Source organism: Tamandua tetradactyla, chromosome 25 (genome assembly GCF_023851605.1).
Source record: "Tamandua tetradactyla isolate mTamTet1 chromosome 25, mTamTet1.pri, whole genome shotgun sequence".
Lineage (NCBI taxonomy): Eukaryota > Metazoa > Chordata > Mammalia > Pilosa > Myrmecophagidae > Tamandua > Tamandua tetradactyla.
In genome coordinates, this window is record NC_135351.1 from 25,156,203 (window position 1) to 25,173,556 (window position 17,354).

General features: G+C 37.8%; 2 long non-coding RNA genes across 7 annotated transcripts in view; one reads left to right on the forward strand and one right to left on the reverse strand.

Moving 5' to 3' along the window:
• LOC143669098 (uncharacterized) overlaps positions 1-17,354 on the forward strand; it is a 526,175-nt gene that overhangs the window by 420,449 nt on the left and 88,372 nt on the right. For all 6 annotated transcript variants that reach the window (XR_013168699.1, XR_013168702.1, XR_013168701.1 and 3 more), the window contains exon 10: positions 15,956-16,006. This is a non-coding gene — a long non-coding RNA (uncharacterized LOC143669098). The remainder of the gene's footprint in view (positions 1-15,955; positions 16,007-17,354) is intronic.
• On the reverse strand, positions 10,143-16,372 carry LOC143669100 (uncharacterized). Its single transcript, XR_013168708.1, has 3 exons — positions 16,183-16,372; positions 13,618-13,759; positions 10,143-10,606 (listed from the first exon to the last, which is right to left on the reverse strand). It is a non-coding gene; the product is annotated as an uncharacterized LOC143669100 (long non-coding RNA).

Sequence of the window (17,354 nt, forward strand, 5' to 3'; positions counted from 1 at the left end):
TCAACCTTGTGGGAGCAATGGTTTCTGCTAATCCCTATTTGGTACTGTATGTTGGAAACTTTAATTAGCTTATCTTCATAGAGATGTGAATCAAGTGTGGGTATTAAACTTGATAAGGTGGAGATGTGTCTCTACCCATTCTAGGTGGGTTCTAATTGGTTTTATTGGAATCCTATAAAAGAAGAAACTCTTTGGAAAAAGCTAGAGAACAACAAGAGAGAAAGACATGAGATTCTGAGAGAGCAGAGATAGTGACTTTTGGAGATGAAGAAGGAAAATACCTCCTGGGGAGCTTCATGAAACAAGAAGCCAGAAAAGAAAGCTATCAGACTTTGCCATGTGCCCTTCCTGCTGAGAGAGAAACCCTGAACCTCATTGGCCTTCTTGAACCAAGGTATCTTTCCCTGGATGCCTTAGATTGGACATTTCTATAAACTTGTTTTAATTGGGATGTCATTTCCCAGCCTTAGAACTGTAAACTAGCAACTTATTAAATTCCCTTCTTTAAAAGCCATTTCATTTCTGCTATATTGCATTCTGGCATCTAGCAAACTAGAACAAGTACCTTGTCACCCTCTGATCCTTAAGCTATCATCATTGTTTCCTTTTGTTCCCTATTTCTATCCCAAGAAAGAGATCACAGAGGTTCTTCTTCAGATCTTTGTGAAACTTTAAAAAACTGAGCAAATGAGACTTAGTAGAAATAGAAAGAGATCGTTTTCTTTCTGATATCTACCTCTTTCTTCCTAAAGGCTCTTACAATCTAGAAGAAAACTAGTTCTCTGGCTATTTTAGATAGATTAATTGGAGCATAGGCATCCTGCTTTTTGTTATCTTTACTGAAATACTTAATTCTTTTTCCCTTTTAGATGCCTTAACATTTGGGCTTGAATAAAGAGAATTTAAAAATCTAAATCTCTCTCTTATCTGGAACTTTTGCTTAAAACTTCCTTTCATCTTCCAGAGTCCTGTTATGAAATATCCAAATCAAAATTGTCACCAAAAGCTCAGGCTTGTCATGAATCTGTTTTTTATGTTCAAATTGATTTGGCTTATGTTAGTTTTTGCCATCCCATTATGCATTTATTTTGTAAAAGAGTTGAGCCTGGTTTTATGAATTCTATAAAACCAGAAGCTGGATTTTCTTTTCCTGGAAGGATTTTTGCAAGCTTGAGCCATTGTTTCCTGGAGTATGTCAGGGTTTAAGGACTTCTCAAGATTTCTGATCATGTCCATGGAATTGCATGTCCTTGATTTTTGAGTACCACATGCCATTCATTAAAGAGTGTTTTATGATCACTCATTATTCCTCACCATTGCAAAGATTGACTGATACATTTAAGAAGTGTAGGGCATGAACTGATGGGTGCATGCCTTTTAAAATTATTTCATTATAAGATTAATCAGGGCTCCCCTGCTACTCTCCTAAAAACTGAGCTGTGTCCTCTCATTCCAGGCTACTGCTCCCTCTGTTCCATTCTGACTCTTGTTTTTAGCTTTTGTGTCCTCCTGGATTTCTCCTTACAGTTCTCGTATAAACTTTCAGTTTCGATCTTGTCTGCCTTCATGATGCTGCTGTCTAGATTACAGACCGAATCTGCCTCCTGTTTGCTGCCTTCCAGAATGGGGCTCTATATTGGTCAGTTCCCCCACCCTCTTTTTTTTTTTTTCCCCCTGTTCAGTCACATTCTAACAGTAACAATCCCAGCATGTTGCAACTTACTGCTTTAAGCACTAATGATGGAAAAGTATATGCTTTTAGGTCTTGATTCCTATAGATCAAAGGTCAGTCCTATATTGTTCTTTGAAGTCATTTAAACAATGTTATTAGTATTCAGACGTAGTGAATTTGATACAAGTTGGATCTAATAACTTGGATGTTAGATTTGCTTGCCAAGAGTTAAATTGAATAAATATCCACAAATGGCTATAATCTATTATAAGTAAGAGTTAACTAAAGATTTTTTATAAATATATAACTCAAGAGATTAGAAAGCCCCTAAATACTAATCAAGGAGGTCTCTGGGAATCTGAGAGGCAGGACTGGAAAGTAGTTATAATTTGTTTATCAGGAGTGCAATCCGAGTATTGTATACTGTTTTAAGAAAGACTGTATAAATATAACTAGGTTGGTGATTAAGAAAGAATAGAAAAGGGAAGTCACAGAGGTGAATGCTATCAATGCCTATTTAAGAATAGTCTGGTGGAGAGGAAGTGTGAATAAAGAACTTGAACATTATCAGTTACATTACTGATAAATTGAGCAACTATTGTATGCCAGGCATGTGCTAAAAGTTTTATCTAAACTGTTTTCATAAATTCTCAAATGACTTTTGAGCTACCATTACATTTAGAAGCACCTGCATTTTATGAAGTTGGAAGATGAAGCTTAAACAGGTTCGACAACTAACCGCAGTAAATTGTTTATTGTCAAGCCATTAAGCTAGAACCTGGACCTACATTCCGGGTTCCCAACACTCCCAGTCACACTAACTGTGCTATGCTTCTTGTTGTATGTGATACTGTTTCCTATAGTTAAAAGGTAGTTCTTAAGTTCTTCTAAGTGCCCCCTTGACACACAGAGTCACGTAGCCATCAAGACATTAATCGTAGATGAGTTTATCATCCCCTCTATTCTTTCATGTCCCTTTGAAAACAATTCTTCTGCCACCCTAACCTCTAGTATCCATAAGGGTCTGTTTTTTGTTTCATCCAACTTACATTTAAAGTTTGCCAACCAGTAGCTCTAGCTTACCTGTCTTTAAAATATACACTTCGAAAACAACAGGTTGAATTGAAGGTTGCATTTCTCACTATAAAGTAATAGATTGATATTCTGGTTAGAACTTGGCTTTCCATGTTGCTTGCTTAGGAGAGATTTCATTGATGTGCTTAGTAGAGGAGTTGTGTCTGCTTGAAAATATTTACCTTCCTTGGTAAAAAAAAAAAAAAGTTTTATATTATCTGCATTTGTTTCAGTCTGTGGGAAAGATTAATATGAGTATAGGTATACAAATATAACTGAACATATAAAGTCAAGATGCCTGCTACACTCCAAATTCTTTAAATATGATCCAAAATTATCATGTTAAAAAGATTGTATCGATAACTGAAAGCAGACTCATATTGAAACAAATATCCGAGATCATGTGGCGTTTCAGAGAACTTTTTGTTCCAGAAAGTGTTTTGAACGCCATTCATTCATCCAACAAGGATCTATTGAGCATCTTTACTGGAATAGAAACTGGATGAAAAGAGGTGGGGTATCAGGCAGAGTGTAGAGCCTTCCCAGCTGAAAGAACAGCATGTGTACAGTATCTGAAGTGAGAGGAACATGGCATATGGAGTTTTGAAGAAGGCAGGAATGGCCAAAGGAGGATCAGAGAACCAAGGTGAGAATGGTGTGAGAGCCAACTGGAAAAGTAGACAGGGCCAGAATCTAGAACTGTTTCTGTAGCATGTGTCATAAAGGGTACCATTTCACTCTTTGACTCTGCCTGAATATTCTCAAATGTTCCATTCTGAATTCATAAAATCTTTACATTTATCAATGTCCCCTTTCTTTCAAATGTACTCAACTACTTACTCTCAACTGCATCATTTCTGTTAACTTTAAAACTTGACTAAAGTTCTCCCATCTTTCACACAAACAAATAAGCTTTTCCTGTTTCCATGGCCCCCTGAGGTACTGCTTTCTTTTTTTCTCTTTTTGGCCAAATTTGTTGAAAACATTTTTCTGACTTCCTTCCACTTACCTCTTTAATTTAGTTGTCATCCCAATCAATCCGTCAGAAAACCTCTTCCTAAATTTACAGTGGCCTTCCAGTGTCAATCCCATGGTCTTCTTCTTAGCAAAATTTTCAACAAACTTTAAAAAATACATTCTCTTTTTGAGCACTATCTTCTCTTGGCTTCCAGGGCATCCCAATCTCCTATATTTCTTCTGTATGCTCACTTTCCTCTTTAATTAATCAGTTATTATATCACTCTCAAAGCCCGTCTTCTCTTTCTGTTTTTATTCTCTCTCATCTTCTTCCTTGGCTTATTATCAGAGGTGGCATAGCATGTAAGCACAAGCACTGGAAATGGTGCCTTGGTTTTATCCCAACTGTGTGACATGGGCAAGTGACTTAAGTTCTAACACTTTTATTATGTATTGAATGGGGGTGATTGTAGTATCTGCCGCATGAATTGTTGTGAGGACAAAATGGGTTCATCTATGCAAGGTGCTTAAAAATTCCTGGTAAATAGTAGATGCTCCTTGAATTTTTTTGCTGTAGTTATAATCTGTGGATAAGACTTGAATTTATATTAGCTACATACATATGTATTCAGCTGCCTAATGCACAACTCCACTTACCACTCTGGAGACACATCAAACTCAATGTGTCCAAAACTAAATGAATGTTGTTCCAGTGCTTCATCTCAGAAACAAATCTGGTCTTCCCTAATGTTTCCTGCATCAGTGAGTAGCTCAGTCATTCTATCATTTGCACAAGCCAGAAATATAGATGCCATCTGCCATCCATGGTTCCCCTCTTTCTCTCATTTCTAGTCCATCACCAAACCCTGTCAACTTGACACACCAAAGTTTTTATTAAAAGCATCCATTTCTCACCCTTTCTATTGCCATCGCTCTAGTCAAAGATAGCTTTATCTTCTATCTTGATTTTGATAGTACAAAACAGGTTTGCCTGTTTTCACTCTGTCTACTCATCACCCCGATAAATTCTTCTCCTCTGTGCAAGAATGCTCATTTCTAAAGGCCAACCCAGTCATCTCCCCTTTGCCTCAATCCCTTTCATAACTTTTTCTTTTTAACATGGGCAGACACTGGGAATCAAACCCGGGTCTCTGCCATTGAGCCACCATTGCACCAACCCCTTTCATAACTTTTTATTACACTAAGGATAATATCAGAGTCCTTCAGATGGCCTCCTAGGTTCTTCATGGCCTGGCCTCTGAAGATTCTCCAGTTATTTCACCTCCTGCCTCCTACTGTTCCCTGTACTCCAGCCATGCCCATCCATTTTCATTTGCTTCCTTGACCCCAACTCTGCCCCCACCAGAGAACCTTTGTACCTGAAAACCTCTCCCCAGTTCCCCTGCCCCACTCACCCACACACTTTGTTTGCTAATAAATCCCTGTGTCTCCACTAGCACTCAGCTCAAACAGCACTTCTTCAGGGAAGCCTTCCCTGACCTCCTAGTCTATTTTTGGTACTTTTGTTATAAGTTCCCATAAACTGTATTCTTCTTTTTCAGAGTGCTTACCTCAATTGTTCATTATAGTTTTGAGTCAGGGGTCCCCCAAACCATCCTCAGGCTTGATTTGCTATGGGGACTGAGGGGACTCAGAAAAGTTGTTATACTCATGATCACTGTTTATTACAGTGAAAGGATACAGATTAAAATCAATAAAGGGAAAAGGTACATAGGGAAGAGTCCAGGAGAAACCAGGCACAAACTTCCAGTTGTCCTCTCCCAGGGATGGCATGGACAGTGCTTAAATCTCCCAGTAATGATGTGGGGCAACACATGTGAAGCATTGCCAAGCAGGACAGCTCACTTGAATCTAAGTGTCTTGGGTTTTTTAAGTCATGTAGGCATGCAGTGCCCACGTGATTGACCTTAGTTACTTAGTCTCCAGGCCTCCAAACATCAAACTGATACAGTATGGTCCAAAGCCTCAGTCATAGAAACAGGTGTTCACCATAAATCACATTGTTAGCACACATTCTCTGCAGTGGCCCAAAGTCTTATACATAAAAGACACTCTTATCAGGCAGGATACTCCAAGGGCTTAGAAGTGATCCCCAGGAGATGGACCAGGGATAGTCCTAAAGACCTTGAGAGTGTACAGGGTTTAAGTAGCTCAGACCTGCTAGGTTAACTGTTTCCTACACAGATTTCAATAGTATCATTGCTGGAATAATGTCTCTCTCTCCAACAAACTGCATGAGAACAGAGTCTGCAACTGTTTTAGTTTAGCATTATATACCACACCCTTAGCATGGCTGCTGACAGATAACAAGTAGTCTGCAAATACATTTGGAATGATTAAAATCTAGTTTTTTATTGTCTTTGATTCCTTCCAGTCTTTACCGTATTCTCTTTCTGACCCACTGATTACGTTCACTTTTTATTTATTATGGAGATTTAGCATGCATTTTATCCCTTAAGTTGCTTTTTTGCTGACAAATACTTGGTGGCAAGTACCTAAAGTATTTATTCTATTCTTATAACTCCAAAGTGTATTCCTTTATCTCCAAGTATTACACTATTTTAAACAATTTAAAAATTGCATGTTTTTCACAACTGTACTTAAAATACATCTAGTCATTTTGATACCTAATTGCATCAAAGTTAATTTCTAAGAGAGTGAGGTATTGACTCAGAATCTGCCTTAAGAATTTTAGTAACCAAGTCATGCTTAACTGTGTGTTGAATCTTATACTGCTGTATCAGAAGTAAAGGGGAAAGGGTTCTGGAACAAGTTGGTGTGCTCCTGTTGTTTCTCTATAAGATGGAATAGAAGAAATGTCCTCCTGATGATTTATAATACTTTAATCTTCAAGGTACACTTGGCATTGAAGAACTATGCTCCACCTACATTCTCCTGGCTCAGCCAAGAGTCAAGAGTTGGCAGGCCTATTTCAGCAATGAATTTGAATACTTTAATATGAAAGTATTTGGATTATACTCCAAAGTACAAGATAAATATGCATGAGTCCATACTGATAAATGGAAATGATTAAATATGTAAAAGGGAAGAACAGACATATCTCCTGTGCAGAAGAATTCCAAATAATTTTTGTATATATTCCTCCCTCAAGAAAGTGGAGCACAACTCTTGACTCCTTAAGCTTGAGCTGCACAAAGTGATTTCTTTCCAAAGAGTACAGTAATGGCAAAGGGAGGGAGAGGAGAATAACTTTAAAATATTACCACAGCCAAGTGACTAAGGGTTATATCAACAGTGATAAGTGATGTGGATAGTATGTACCCTTGATATGATGGGGTGAAAATGGTACTTTACCTCTGTGGTCTTTCTTCCCAAACCCCATGCTCTGGTTTGCTAAAGTTGCTGGGAATGCAATATACCAGAAATGGGTTGGCTTTTATAATGGCCATTTATTAGCTTACGAATTTACAGTTCTAAGGCCATGAAAATGTCCCAGTTAAGGCATCAGCAGAATGATACTTTCTCTGAAGACCAGCTGCTGGCATCTGGAGTTCCTATTGCATGGCAAGGCAAATGCCCGGTATCTGCCAGTCCTTCAGTCCTGGGTTTTGTTGCTTTCAGCTTCTGGTTCCAGTGGCCTCCTCTCTGAGCTTCTCTGGGTCCTCTCTTAGCTTTTCTGGGGCATCTCACGCTCTTAGCTCGCTCAGCTTTTTCTGTCCTTTATCCTCTCATAAAGGACTCCAGTAAAAGGATTAAGACCCACCTTGAATTGGGTGGGTCACATCTCAGTTGAGATAACCTAACCAAGAGCTCCTATTCTCAACAGGCCTGCATCTACAGGAATGCATTAAAAGAAAATGGTCTTTTCTAGGGTACATAACAGCTTCAGATCAGCACACCACATAGCCCCAATCTAACCATTAAGAAAACATCAGGCAAAACTAAACTGAAAAACATTCTACGCAATAAAAAAAGACACCCTGATCAGAATTCCTCAGAACTGTCAGTGAACTGTCAAGGTCATCAAAAAAAAAAAAAATCTGAAGGGCAGACCATGGTGGCTCAACAGGCAGAGTTCTCGCCTGCCATGCCAGAGACCTGGGTTCAATTCCTGGTGCCTGCCCATGTAAAATAAATAAATTAATTAAAAAAAACAAAACAAAACAACAAATGTCTGAGAAACTCACAGGCAAGAGGAACCTAAGGGCACATGACAACAAAATGTAATGTATGCTAGATGAGATCTTAGTATAAAAAAGCCATTAGGTAAAAATAAAACAATGAAGTATGACTTCAGCTAATAATAATTTATCAACACTGGTTTGTTCCTTGTGACACAGGTAAGATGTTCATAATAGGGAAATCTTGGAATACTTTGTATTATCTCATAATTTTTCTGTATACCTAAAACTATTTTAAAATTAAAAATTAAAAAGTATTCAAAAATCTTATTGCACAATCATGTGTTTTAATTGACTCAGTGCTATTTAATGATATTTGCTCATCATCCTTTTGGCCTTTGTTTGACCAAATATCGCCTCAAGTTAATCAGAGTTATTCAGATTACTTAATGCAGTTGTCATATGGTCAATTTTCTGTAACAGTCACAGAAACCATTACATCATCATTTAATTTTTGAAAAATAGTTCTATCCTTTGTGATTATGAGTTTCTTAAGATTTTATTTTAAGACATTAAAAAGGTTGTGGGATATTATGAGTCATTGAATATATCCAGTTTTGAAGTACAGATGACAGGACAACATCATTAAATTAACTAACTAAATTGGCATAAAATCAAAAACAGTATTTTCGAGAGCATGGCTCCAGACAGTGTGTCTGTAAGATCGGCTTTACAAACTTAGCTTGATTCATTTTTGGTTTTCTGAGGATATGATCCTTTTCTGTAATCATTGTTCTGTTTTCCCTGACAGGCTCTCTAGTACTGACTGCCTTAAGCTCCCTGTGAATTGAGTTATTCTCAATAATCCTCTGTATTATGATGGTGTATGCGAGGGGCTGTCCACTGTGATCTGGTTATTTGGAGCTTTACATAAAACAGGTGGTTCTTCCATCTCATCAACATTTCTTATTATCCAGAATTCACCATCTTTTTTTTTTTTTTCCCCTGGGGCTCATCTTGCTTATTCCATGAGACATGGCTCTCCCATGTAGTCTGCCTCAGCCTATTTTGCTTCCCAGTTACATCCTGATATTTTCTCTTACATCCTCCAGGTTCCCCTGTGTTCTGGCTTGAGCTCTATCAGGGCTCTTACTGGCTGGTTATGTGCTTATTTATACTCTGATTACTTTCCAAAAGACTTTGCAGCAGCTCATTTTGTTTGACTCTGTGGTGATTCCAGCAACTCCAATTCTGATTAGAGATGGAATTTACTTTCAGAGGGTCTGGGGCTGATGTCCATAACCAAAGAGCAAAGCAGCCTCCTACCTGTGATCACACAATCCCAATTCTGCTCAATGGCGCCATTCCTAATAACCCAAATCCTCTCTTTGTCTGCCCAGAGCCCTGTACTGATCTTTCTTGTTTTAGAGGATGCTTTGAACTTGTCCTATATAGTGTTGTGACTCTAACATAAACATCACTAGCTTTAGAGCCAAATGGAATTAGGTGTGAATCTTGCCTCCATGTTTTGTTAGATTTCATTCATGAAGAAGTTACTTGATCTCTGTGGATTTCAGTTTCCTCATCTTTAAAATGTGAATAATATTAGTTGTCTTGCAGAGCTGTTGTAAAAATTAGGTAAAATGTATGTAAAGCTCTTCTGAAAAGTCTGATTCAGTGTCATATGCAAGCTTAGCATGTTTAATATTTACTCACTGTCATAAGTAAGCATGGTTATTTTGATGGGGTTTCTCTGCCTAGCCTTCCCATTTTGCTGTAAGCCTTATCTAGCCCCTCCTTGCTGACTTGTACTGCTCCTGACCATGCGTCAACTACATGTGTTGGTTTATACATTCACATTTTTCTCGTTACAGACTCAGTGATGTGAGCAAATTTGCCGACTTTTGTGCCCTGCTTTAATATACTTTAAAACTCTATAGAATGTTATTTGAGTAGTTCTCACTCGTGTAAACATGTCTTTAGAAAGGTTCTATCTTCTTGTTTTCATTTCACAGCCTTTTGTTTCTATAATAACCTGAAGAGGCATGAGCAGACCTAAGAGTGGGATCTGCCTTTAATTTGGTTTGGGTCGCTTTGGGCTGAGTGGGAGAAGGGGAGAGGAAGGAAGAGATGCAAGACTGAGTAATGGATCCTGGAGCAAGAACTCTGGAGCCCAGATGGCTGCATTTGCTGCCTGGCTCTCCCACCTGCTAGCCTTGTCACATTGGTCAAGTTACTTCTCTGTACCTCAGTTTCCTCATATATAAAGTGAGGATGACAATAATTATCTCAGTTTCCCAGGCAGCTATCACAAATACCATAAACCAGTTTAGACTTAACAACAGAAATCTATTGTCTCACAGTTTTGAAGCTAAAATAAGGTTTTCTTTGTCCCTAAAACTGTAGCATTCTGGCACTGCTGCCAACAAACTTTGTGGTCCCTTGGCTCGGATCTCTGCCCCTGCCATACCGCAACATCCTCTTTCTGCTCTTCTGGGTTCTGTTGACTTCTGGCTTCTTTCTGTGTGGCCCTTCCCTTCTGGTTTCAGATTTTTCTATTTGTAAAAGCTCCAGTAATCCAGATTAACACCTGTTCTTATTCACTTGGCCACACCTTCACTACAATGAACATCTTTGTGAGGTGTTATATATATATATTATTTATAATAGCTTCACACCCACAGGTAATGGGTTAAGATTAACCATTCCTCCTAACCGGGGTACTGAATTCAACCTTCCGCAGTAATGCTAATGCGTAGGTTCCTTTGGAGCATTGAATGTGGGATGTTCCGAGCAGTACCTAGAATGCAGTAAGTAATAATCAAATACTTAATATTAGATCTATTTTTCCATAAGGATTTGCAACATTTACTATATCACATAATCTATTTACTGATAAGTATGGGTTGTTATGCCTTAGTAACTTTAGAGTAATAATATCTTATTATTTTTAATATACCCATACAAATAAAAGTCTGTACGTTCAAAGTAGTCCCACTAAGAAATGCTGTACTTATTTTGATATATCAATGTTTTGGTAATAATGATTTCTAAATGTCCCTTAGATTCTGAAAATATTCCTTTGAATATTCTTTGTAATAGCAAGTCTTTTGAATGTAGTGTTCATTTTCAAAATAGTCAAAAGAACTCTATTAAATAGGTGAATAATCTGCTGATAATCTCTCCTGTATTTTTGCATAATTTCATGTACTATTGTAATTATGTGGATTCTATAACTAGAATATCATAATATATTTCAGATAGACAGAATATATTTATATACACATAAAATGTGTGTGCATGTGTATTTGTCTATTTGGGGGTGTCAAGAACCAATGTATAAGGTAAGATGAATTACTTCATGAAGAAAAAGTCCATGCTCCACTTTTAAAAAAATCACACAGTATTTCTGTAGTGCTCAAAATTAAAAAAAATAAACAAATGCTTAGTTAAGTTTTTTTCATTATGGAATGAATTCTATATAAGCCATGACACTGAGGCAAAATGGAGGGGAAAAAAGATAAACACTCTTGGTTTTCTAAATCTGGAACTCTTTTCTTTCCTTTCACTGCCTTATATTCCTCTAGACAGTGTAACACTATAGCACTGATTTTGGGGGGCCTAAAGAAAAGGTAACCAAAGGCAGCTGTCTAGATTCATATAAGCCACTCAATCTAACTGAAAGTCATAGACTCATGCCTTTCACCTCAGTTTGTTGTCCTTTAGGCCTTCAACCACAAGAGAAAGCTTCATTGCTTTAGCAGCCATATCTCTACATGCCTTTGGCATCCTTAGTATGGCTATTTTAATGATCTTAAAGTTCCCTCTGAAAATCAGTCTTACTGAATGTAGTTGTGGTCATTTGTAATAATTGCTTTTTAGAGTCCCTATTATTTTGGTGGCAGTAAGCTAATGTTTACTGCTTTTGTTCATATCAAATGCCATGTGCTTAATTATGTAGCAGTTTGCTACCTACCTAGCTATGTTTCACAACTAACAAAAAGCATGAGTCCTTCTCCCCGTCGCAGCCTACATCTGGACCAACATGTGTTTTGCATTGTTGTGGCTTTCTGCTCAGGCTCTTTAGAGTGCTGCAAGACTCTTGCGCCTAAAACCCAAGATCCTAGTTGAGAAACTTCTGTCTGTCTTCCACCTGGAGATTTGAGGCCGAGACAATATTTTTGCACCAAGAGCTCTGAAATCAGGGTATTAAGCTGAGAGAAATTAGAGAGTATATCTGTCAGGGTCCTCCAGAAAAACAGACACAATAAGATATGTGTATATATGTATGTGTGTATACATACACATATATATGTATAAAGAAGATTATATATATTATATAAAGAAATTTAAGGAATTGGTCCATTTGATTGTGAGGGCTGCAAGTTCAAAATCTGTAGGGAAGGCTGGTAGGCTGGAAATTCCAGTAAGAGTGAGATTGCATTCTTGAGTTCAAAATCCACAGTGGAGACCAACAGGCTAAAAACTCAGAGACAAAGCATTAAAGCAGTGTTTTTTTCCTCTGGAAACCTGTTCTTTGCTCTAAAGGCCTTCAACTGGTTGCACACCACATTATTGAGGGTAACGTCATTTACATCAAGTCAACCGATTGCAGATGCTAACCCCATCTACAAAACATCTTCACAGCACCATCTAGGCCAATGTTTTCTCAAACAACTGGACACCATAACCTATCCAAGTTGACACATAAAATTAACCATCGCGGGAGGCAGTATGGCAGCTAGGATAATTTACATGTTGAAAGTGAAATATATTTTAAGCCAAAAATTATGCCACCTTTCTGACATATAAGCAGGGAGTATTAGAATCTGCATTATTCAGAGACTTCCTTGTTTCACCGAGGATGGTGCTGAGGCTAGAACTGTGAAGGGAAGTACACAAAGACAGGCTGGCCCCAAATTGGGCCCAGATTTTGAGAAAATTAAGCTCAGCTTTCCAATTTTATTTTAGTTCTTTTGATCTAAGAGAAAAATTGCATGGTCTAATAACATACTTAGCGAAAAGATCGACTATTGTACTCTGTCAGGTTAATGTTAGGAAGATTTGATGTACCTTAGAATTTCATCGTAGAGTTAATTTTACTATAATGCAAGATCTCAAGATGAGCTGGTGTGCTGCTGTTATGACCATCCGCCATCATTCCCGCTGCCTCTCCCCTTCCTACCCCACCCTGGCTAAGAATGCGAATAGTATTCCCATTGTGAGAACTGCTGATTGACATCAAGCAGCTCTGTTGTCATGGCTCTAGTTTAAAAATGTGAAAGAAACTAGATCTTTTCAACCTAAAGGTTCGCTCGGTGTAGTTAATTAAAGACATTTTAAAAAGACATTTGGATTATAGGAAAGCGATGATAACACATTATGACATTTATTTTGTTCCTTACCCCAAGAATCTCAGTAATTGGTTCACCTATTCAAGCCTGTTATTTTATCAGAGGGTAAAGATTGCAGGACCCCTGTTGGACTTGCCTCGTTTACCTAATTGGCATTTTAAAAATTAAAAGAGGAAAAAAGACAGTGGATTTACAAACTTTCAGATTAGTGTACACGCCATTCATTTGTTTTGGGGCACAATTTAGTGTAGAACATATCTAATTTCAATGCAAGTCTGTAGGAAACTTAGCCAAGGATGAATGTTTTATTTATATTCATTGTATTAAATTGTATTAAAGAGCAGACTTGATAGATTTAATTAAAAGTCCACAATATCATAAGCTGTTAGAATGTTGTGGGGCTCAGGGTGCATATCAATAAGGTTCTCACTTTGCAGCTGAGGAAATGAAGGCTCACCTAGGCTCATATAGCAAATAAACAGATAGTTCATGGCAAAATGGTTAGCAGGATCCCAAGCTTTTGACTTCCCGGTCAGTATCTTCTATTTTAAGCCATGTTAGGTGACCAAAGTTATGTTATGGTATGCGATGCTCTTGTGCTATAGGAAAAACAAACAGAAGGTCTACTCATTGCTTTTTTTAAGAACTCGTGTCCTCATGGATATTATATATTCCCATGGAAGAGATATACATATATGCAGATACATTCATGTTTCTTTCCAGGAGAGTTTACTACTTTTCCTTTCTTCTTCTTTCCTTTAATATCATAGAGTCTGATTATATTTGGTAACCAAAAACAGAACAGAACAAAGGCAGTCAAATAAATGCACAAATTCTACAATAGCGATATGATTTAGGTGGAACGTGCATGAATGTAAGCATGGGTGAGTCCAATAAGAGTCCCCAATATGATGTGACAGCAAAGCAAACTCAGATTATGCTTCACAATTAGAATTAAGGAAGCGATAGAACCATTTTACTCTATGTGGACACCTTTGGACTTTGTGTTCTATTTTGTGTGACACATTGTTGAAAGAGCTATGTATAAACTGGAAGGTATTGATGGGCTGGGAAATTAGATGTAGAATAGTCGTGAAATCACAGAATGATGGCTTAAGAAACTGCAAATATTGAGTATAGAGAAGAAAAATCTGAGTGGATGATGGTAGTTGCCCTCTAACATTTTAAAGACATCATGTGGTAGGCATGCTAGACTTCTCCCCAAGCTTCAAAAGGAGGGCCAGTCATCAGAAGCTATCTGTGGAATTGGACCTTTGGCTCAGAGCTTTCAAGTAATCAGGCTATTGCTTTCAAAAAAATAGAATGGTCTGATTCTCTTACAGGGCAAGGCTTTTTCAGTCACTGGAGGTGTTCCCTCCAAGCCTGGATGATTACATGGAGGAGATATTTTAAAGGGCAGCATTCACAATTTAGATTTGCAGTTGGATCAAATGACCTTTAAGGTGCTTTCCAGCACCTGGGGTTTTGTGATTCTGTTTCTATTATGCATCAATGCTGGGTATGTGTCACATTGTTTGAACCAAACACTAAGAGTGAGAGCACAGTCTGGAATGTTGATGGCGCTCACATCTATTTTGTGTTTCAATTTCTGGAAGCAGTCTTTGTCTTTGAGGCAGTTTGGTCCCTGACCTTCTGTAACATTTGGAACCCAGCCACACTGTCTTTGTTTACTGTAAAGAGCATGGAAAAACTGACTTCCTGACAGTGCTCTGCAAAGTCTAAGGTCAAACCACTCACAGGTGAACAAACACAGTCCTTCCACCTTAAAATTGCCATTTGGCCCCTGTAAAATGGACCAGGGTAATAATAGGGGGTAAGGGAAATTAGTGGTCTCCCAGCAGCCAGCAATTAGTCACTTTGTCAGACTTCTTTGTGAAGAACTAATCCTAATTCAGTATCCATTTTGGGGAGGATAGAAGACAAGGCATGTAATTTTCAGTCCTCAAGCAACCCACTAAAAAATTCTATAGACCCTTCCTTTCTCTGCAATATCATCACATCATTAATATTTCCCAGGACTGCAAAGACAAAGCATGGCATTCTTACCCACTTAGTGGCTTAAGAATGACATGCGTTGAATATTCATATTATCCAAGCACTTTCTTTTATGGTAAGACTTCAAAGTGGCTTAGGTGGTTTGGCTTCCTTTCTGGGGGGTTTAGCCATTGTTTACTAATTTCTTTTTTTTTTTATTTTTTACATCATCAATAGCAATAGCTTCCCTATGTCAAAGGAAAGCAAGTATTTTCCAGAGTAAATGTATTGTAAGCTCTTTAAGATCCTGGACAGTGTCTCATTTATTTCTCTCCTTCCCATAAAGCTTACAATAGCAGGTCCGCATAAAGCACGGGTGTGAGCTTCATTGAATTAAACAATGACCTTGCTCACACATTTGCCACTTTACTCAAAATCACTTATTTGCAAGATCCAAGTTTCTTCTTAATGTTTAAAGATTAACTATTAGCATTGATCTGAAGTGTTATAAATAAAAATGAGGAACATCATAAATTCATGTTTGTTCCCTTTCCTTCAAGAATGCAAGAATAAATTTTACTTTGGTTGTACTTTTGTGTCTCTAGTGTAAGCAGGCTCTTGAAATGCCCTAGTTATCTAACATTGCTCTTGAACTCCACTTACAGATGATATACTAGCCTTTTACTAAAATATATCTGAGTATTAAAAGCTCAATTCTTTACTGCTGATGAGAAAGATTATTAACACTTTTTTTTTTCCAGCTATAATATGAGGTAATAACACCCCTTCTTTCCTTCCAGAGCCAGAGGCACTATGTCATATTAACCTTCATTAACTGCCCAAGAAATGAGGTACGTTCGTTAATTTAGGATTCTGGTTAGCTAAGATTGTGTGAGAGGGCTGATAAACTTCTGTGGCTTCTCCCTTTGCTTTATGTATATATTGCCATATACATATATGAATGAAGTACATTAGCACACTTATTTTATAGCCTTGGTAAGTGCAGTGTTCTGATTAGGGCTTATACCTGGATCAGGTGAGCCTGCAGGTGGGAAGCAAAGATTGTGGCAGCTGGAGCAGGGCTGGAGCAAGCAGAGCTGAAGCATGGTGATCTAAGGTATATGCTGGGCTGGGAGAAAGCTGGTATCATCAGAACACTGTGCCAAAGGTGGAGAGGGAAAATTAATTCTATTTCTACATAATTTCATAATAGACATTTCCACTTGGAAGTCTTATAAAATACAAAATTCACCATAGAATCATTTTCCTTATGTGTAACATCATCTTGGGATTTTTCCATTACTGTCTGCATTAAGTTCATTTATTCATTTGTCATTTAAAAATTATTATCAAGCATGGCGCTAGCTATTGGGAAAACAGAGATTAATTACACAAATCCTCAGCTCAAGGAACTGCTTTCTTTGTGTATTCTGGCTTAAAAATTTGGAGCCAATTTTGCCATTGTTATTTTTCCCATTTCCCAAGAATACCATAGTAATTTGATTTCTTTCTTCATAAAGCTCCCAGAATGCATCTCGATTTTTCTTTTGCCACTACCAGAGTTCAGGCACCATTCCTTTGTAGTCAGGCTGTTATTGCAGAATCCTCTTTACTGCTTAACTCTCTACTTCTTCCAACCATCTTAGACACGGCTCCTGGGCTTATTATCCTACAGTTAGGTGTTCTGTTCTATTGCCTATGTGGAAGGTAAATGTCTTAACCTTATATAATGTGGCTCTCTTCAATCTAGTTCCACTTCTACAAAAAAGGAATATCCTATTTGAACCAAACTGATTCCTTCCACTCACCTTCAGGCATATTTGTGTATTCTCACCTCTCTGATTTCCTTCCCACTGTTTTCACAACCCCAGGGCAGTATAACTTGATACTAAGAGTATGGGCTAGGATGGGGGTGGGGTGTTAATATTTACTTGCTGTTCAGCCTTGGGCAAGTTATTCAACTTCTTTTGTGCCTCCATTTCTATATCTTCAAAAAGAGCTTATTAAAAATACTTCCCTCATAGGATTATTAATATTAAATGAGTTAATATTCATAAAATGCTTAGAAAAGACCGTGACACATAGTAAGAATTCCTTTTTAGCCGTGGCTGCTGGTATTGGTGTTATTATTACCTAATATTCCTCCTTATTCCCCCAAAACCTGGCCAGACATTTCAAAGAGCACTGCAAATCCTGGGA